Source organism: Coregonus clupeaformis, chromosome 24, assembly GCF_020615455.1.
Source record: "Coregonus clupeaformis isolate EN_2021a chromosome 24, ASM2061545v1, whole genome shotgun sequence".
Classification (NCBI taxonomy): domain Eukaryota; kingdom Metazoa; phylum Chordata; class Actinopteri; order Salmoniformes; family Salmonidae; genus Coregonus; species Coregonus clupeaformis.
The window spans coordinates 45,893,054-45,899,087 of NC_059215.1; the positions used below are offsets into that span (position 1 = coordinate 45,893,054).

Below are 6,034 nucleotides of genomic sequence, written 5' to 3' on the forward strand. Positions count from 1 at the left end.
GCATATCAAGAAGCTGATTAAACAGCATGATCATTACACAGGTGCACCTTGTGCTGGGGACAATATAAGGCCACTTTAAAATGTGCAGTTTTGTCACAGAACAACAGAATCACACTAAATTCGTGCAAATATGTACAAAAAGTATTTCAGCAGATTTCGTACGTTTTTGTGTGTTTGTGTGAATATTACAACCAAATAGTTCACATTTATTTAACAATCCCTTAAAAACGACATGCAGTTGACAATGATTTTAGCGGAGCTGTGGGTCTCCTTGCCCCCCAGCAGGCCAATCGAACGCTTTGTGGTCACCACCAACCTCATCGACTGGTCGATCTTCAAGGCATTCCTAGTCGATCACCAAACATTTCTGTAGAAAAGCGAAAGATAAGGCTTGCGCTCCTTTTTTTTTATTTGTGTTGCTCTGTTGGCTGTAGATGCATTAGATTCAGAAGCCCTGAGCACCGTGTAGGCAAAGTGTTCCCATTTTGAACCATATCATTTGTCTGAAAAGACAAACCTTGCCTACTCGGCGTACCGAAAATCTGTGGCTAAATTAAGTGTGCCTACTGTGCTAGCCAATCGGATAGCTCAAATTACCATGCCTACAGTTTCCACAGCAACTTTTGATACTAGCCTACTTGAGATTTCATCACTTTTAATCCATGACCAGAGAGAGAGACTGTCAAAGAATACAGCAAAGAGATTCTGTTTTTATGAGTGAGTTTATATCAGGGGCGCAACTTTGGTTTTATAAGTGGGGGGGACATATTATTATTTTTCTATCCAGTTGGATAGCCTACCCGACCGCTCGGAGGCGTCCGCATGGTCCTAAAGCACACCGTTGCTCGTATTTGTATCACATTCCAATGAAAAAACTGGGGGGGACAAAAATGCAATTTCAGAATGTGGGAGGGACATGACCCCCCCGTCCCCCGTCCCCAGTGAAAGTTGCGGCCCTGGTTTATGTCAAAGTTTTTATTCAGCACTGTCAACACTGTTTTATTCAACACTATTCAAAACTTAAAATGCGCTTCTCCCTACTTCCATTCACGCCGCAGCTGCAATAAATGAGTAGCCAAGTCTTTCGATAGCCGTGCATTTCGATTATTATTAGCAGCTCGTCATGGCTATTTTAATATCAAGGAATATTTCACTTTCTCTGGTCATGAGGCTGATGCGGTGCGACTCGAGTTACGTCATCAGGTGGAAAGGAAAGAGAGTAGGGACCGTGAGAGGCGGACCCTCTGCTGCTCTCTCTCCCTCTGCTGAGACTAATGCCGTGTTCAAAACAACTGGGAACTCGGAAATCTCCAACTTCAGTGCTTTCAAGACAACTGGGAACTCAAGAAAAAAAACGAGATCTGACTGGGAAAAATCGTTTTGAACGGTCATCCAACTCGGAATTCCAAGTTGAGAACTCGGGCATCTTTCTACGAAAAAAGATTGCAGTCAGAGTGCAGTGTAACTACAGTTCAACTGCAGTTATACTGCAGTTATTCTGCAATCACTGCGTCCAAAATACCACAGTCAACTGCAGTTACTGCACCTTTACTGTAGTTTCAAAACGGCAATCTTTTTTTGTGAGGGTGACTTTCCAACCTGAAGATCACTGACGCAATGTTTTGACTGCGTTTTTTTTTCTCCTTTGAGTTCCAAGTTGACGTGAAAGCACCATGACCATCAGATGCAGGTACCATCAGTCCAGTGAAATAAAAAAGCTAATTATTAGCAAATTATTTATGCTCATTAGATCTCGGCTTGCTTTTTGACTGCAAAAGTGATCTTGACTGAGAAAAGGTTGGTGACCACTGCTTCCTTTAACCCCTGAGTATAGTAGAATGAATGGAGGGCCAGAGCAAATACTGTCAATGGCTTGGTTTTTATTTAGCCTTCTCAAGCTTATTAATTAAGTGTTTTGTGGTGACATTATGCGGACACAGATTAAGCCTAATCCTAGACTAAATTGCACTTTTAAACTGGACTAACTGAAATTGCATTTCTCAGACATGGTTTAAAATAGTTTCAGACTTGCCCTAGCCTAGATTGAAAAAGTCTGATTTCCGGAAGGATGATTAGACTTAATATACTGAACAAAAATATAAACGCAACATGCAACAATTTCATTGATTTTACTGAGTTACAGTTCATATGAGGAAATCACTCATATGGCACTAATCTATGGATTTCACATGACTGGGAATACAGATATGCGTCTGTTGGTCACAGATAAAAAAAATGGGCCTCGCAATGGATCTCGTTACGGCATTTTTGTCCATTCAAATTGCCATCGATAAAATGTAATTGTGTTTATTGTCCATAGCTTATGCCTGCCCATAACATAACCCCACCGCCACCATGGTGCACTCTGTTCACAACGTTGACATCAGCAAACCGCTCGTCCACACGACGCAATACAGTGTGGTCTGTGGTTGTGAGGCCGGTTGGACGTACTGCCAAATTCTCTTAAACAACGTTGGAGGCGGCTTATGGTAGAGAAATTAACATTCAATTATCTGGCAACAGCTCTGGTGGACATTCCTACAGTCAGCATGCCAATTGCACGCTCCCTCAAAACTTGAGACATCTGTGGCATTGTGTTGTGTGACAAAACTGCACATTTTACAGTGGCCTTTTATTGTCCCCAGCACAAGGTGCACCTGTGTAATTATCATTCTGTTTAATCAGCTTGTTGATATGCCACACCTGTCAGGTGGATGGATTATCTTGGAAAAGGAGAAATGCTAACTAACAGGGATGTAAACAAATGTGTGCACAACATTTGAGAGAAATAAGCTTTGTGTACATATGGAACATTTCTGGGATCTTTTATTTCAGCTCATGAAACATGGGACTAACGCTTTACATATTTTTTGTTTGGTGTAGATCTAAGGGAAGGCTTGAATTAAACCTGGCCAGAGGCAGTTTTAACTTCAGATTAATGGATGTTGGCCCCCAAGTTTGCAATGGAGGAAAATGGATTAACTGGACTATTTCATTGATGATTAAAGAGAACCACCAAGGCCAGACTGAAGGGTGGTTATAGTCAGGAGCAACCCACTGAATGATTTTGATGAAATCAATTTCCGTGACCGTTTCCGTATGTACAAAGAAAATGCAGCTGACATCATTTGTTTGCTTGAGCCAAGGCTTTCATCTGATTCTCTTCAGGGAAGGTCCATCCCTCCTTCCCTACAAGTACTGATCACCTTGAGGTTTTTGGCATCTGGAACCTTCCATTGTGAAACACGAGATTTGTGTGGTGTAAGTGAACCGACTGTATGTAGAATAGTCCACAAAGTCTGCAATGCTATATGTGAACTGAAAGACAATTACATCAAGTTCCCTGTGTCTATGAGTCATATTCCCATCAAGTGTCCCGCTACAGCAGATGCTGAGGAGTACAGGAATCGTAAAACTGGTTCTCAATAAATGTACGAAGTGTGTGCACTCCCAATTTGCAGTTCTCCAACATTGTTGCACGTTGGTGCAACTCATGACTCAACGATTTTCCCAAACTCCTCTTTGTGTGCTCAGCTTGAAGGAGGACAACATAGTGGAATCATACTTGGTGACAGACCAACTTCTTGCTCACCCCCATCTTCATGCAATAGGACCTGAGCAACAACGGTACAACCAAGCTCATATCTGCACCAGAGGTGTAGTGGAGCTCATGTTTGTTGTATGGAAGAGTCGTTTCCAGTGTCTCAAACACATTGCGCTTTCAACCAAGATGCTGCATTGTCATAATTGCAACAGCAGTGCTTCACAATGACCTCAAACAGCATGGCTGCCCAGATCCTCGCATTGAAGATGAGGATGGCCCAGATGTTCCCATGGTTGAGGATGACAATGGCAGAAATGGAAAAGCCTGCAGAGATGCTTTTGCTATGCAGTACTTCTCACAACAAAGATAGTTCAAGTGACTGAAGCAAACAATAGCCATGGATTAGTAACAAAAAGGTTTTTAATTCATAAATGGAAATGTCAGGACCCTGAACTGGTGCTGGTTTGAGAAGAACATTGGTACTGCTGCTGCTTCCTGTTTCTCTCCTCCTCCTTCATAGCCAACTCAACATGAAGGATTTTCATCTTCATATCAAAATCTTCTTTTAAATACATTTGTTTACGCACATGAAATTCCACGGCCACTTTCTCATGCATGCTCAGCCTTTTTGTCTTTGTCCTTCGGCCTGGGTTAGTGACACAATATTTCCTTCTGGGTGCTGGGCAGACCTTTATCCTGTCTTATCCCCTCCAAGCTATGTTGATCATCTGCCTCTATAAAATGATTACAATGCTGCATTAGAGAACATCATTTCTTCAAGAGTTGAGTTCATTACATTATTTTTATTATGGGAGTGCAAGAGATTACTGACAACATTACATATTCCCTGCAGTCCGGAAATGGCACATGTTGCATGAATGAATCTTACCAAATGAGGATTTTAATGGTCGCCCATCTGAATTGTCCAAATGGTCATCATCGGGGATACCTTCCAGGGGTTGCTGGCCATCAAAGAATGTCGTCGAAATTCTAATCAAGTGAGAGAGACTTTGTCATTTCTTCAAACAATCAATCTTTATTTGATATCGATGAATTATCGCAATAATGGTGTTGGTCAACGACCCACCAATAGGTGATTTGTTGAGAGCCCAACAAACAGGAAATGCTGACGTCTTATATAGTGGACCTAAAAATGCTTAATCATGGCTGGTTCCACCCCTCCCCGGCAGATCAGGGCATCATAAGCTACCTTGTTTCCTTCTTGTGGCTATGTGTATCGGGTCATAGCCCACAAACAAGTGATAACGTTAGTTCCGTTACTCCTCTCTGTTCAAGCCAGCCTCTATCCACCTCATATCTCCACACAGCTGTGCCCTTGAAAGATATCAGAAGAACAGGATGGACCGAGACACCGACAAGATGATTGGAAACATTCTGTTCCTCAAGTTTATCTCTATCCCGAGTCGCAAGTTATCTGAGTCACCCCATGTCCTTGACAATACGAACAGCTGCAGGGAGCAGAGAAGGGGAAACCATCCTTTCTCAGAAGCACAGTATTGCAAGTTATGAAAATCTCTTTACCGATGTTAAGAATATAATTGTTTGATACGTAATTTGTCTCTCACATGAGCCCGGTCAACAAGTCCCCCAGCTCATCTGTCTCTGGTCTTACCAGTCTTGAAATGCTCCCTAAGAGCAACAGCATTTGTCTTCTTTAAGTTGATTTTTATGTTTTTCCACAGGATCTTAGAAAGACAATATAGTAATGATATTATTTATTATGTATTATATTTTTTTATGTTACAATTCTGTCACACAAATACATAGAGCCGACTGTGTTGTGTTACACAAGAAAACGAAAGTTTCAAAGTGACTGTGATTTGTAAAAGGGGGCCAACAATAAATACAGTATCTTACCTGAAGTTGTTGCAGTGTCCTTTTGTAAACTTTTTCATTTGAGTTGATTTCATTACAAAATGGTAGGCCAGCCATTATTTTCTTGTTTTCTGTTGATGAATAATGCTGTTTGTTCTCGATCATTGGCTGGATTGGCACAATTAGCTTCAAGAGGGTTTTTTCAAAGTCACTGAAATTATTTCAACGTTGTCTTTTACCTCCATCCATTGTTTGGTTTAGGTGACTTGCTCCAATTCCACACAATGCTTATGTATTAGTGTCCCATCCCTGATTTATGAAGCATCCTAAGGTCAGTATCAAGTGCAGGGGAAAAAAGGAAGTAATATGTGTAATATCCTTTATGGTCAAGATTCAACCTCTCCTTTTTTGAGAACTAGTTGATGATCTAAAAAAACGTGCGGAAACACATACATGTAACGGGCACCAATGTCTACACAGTATCAATCAGCGAACTATGGAGTAGGCAACGGTAAGCCACAGTAGGTTGGTGGCACCTTAATTGGGGAGGACGGGCTCGTGGTAATAGCTGGACCAGAATAGGTGGAATGGCATCAAATACATGGTTTGATGCAATTCCATTTGCTCCATTCCAGCCCTTAATATCAGCCGTCC

General features: G+C 41.6%; 1 long non-coding RNA gene across 2 annotated transcripts; it reads right to left on the reverse strand.

The window, feature by feature from the left end:
* Positions 1 to 3,946: 3,946 nt before the first annotated feature.
* On the reverse strand, positions 3,947 to 5,772 carry LOC121537554. Of its 2 annotated transcripts, XR_005995099.1 has the most exons (4): positions 5,423 to 5,772; positions 5,178 to 5,250; positions 4,434 to 4,534; positions 3,947 to 4,278 (listed from the first exon to the last, which is right to left on the reverse strand). It is a non-coding gene; the product is annotated as an uncharacterized LOC121537554 (long non-coding RNA). The 2 variants fall into 2 exon arrangements; XR_005995098.1 differs by lacking the exons at positions 5,178 to 5,250; positions 5,423 to 5,772 and having other exon boundaries at positions 4,434 to 4,642.
* Between the last annotated feature and the right edge of the window lie 262 nt (positions 5,773 to 6,034).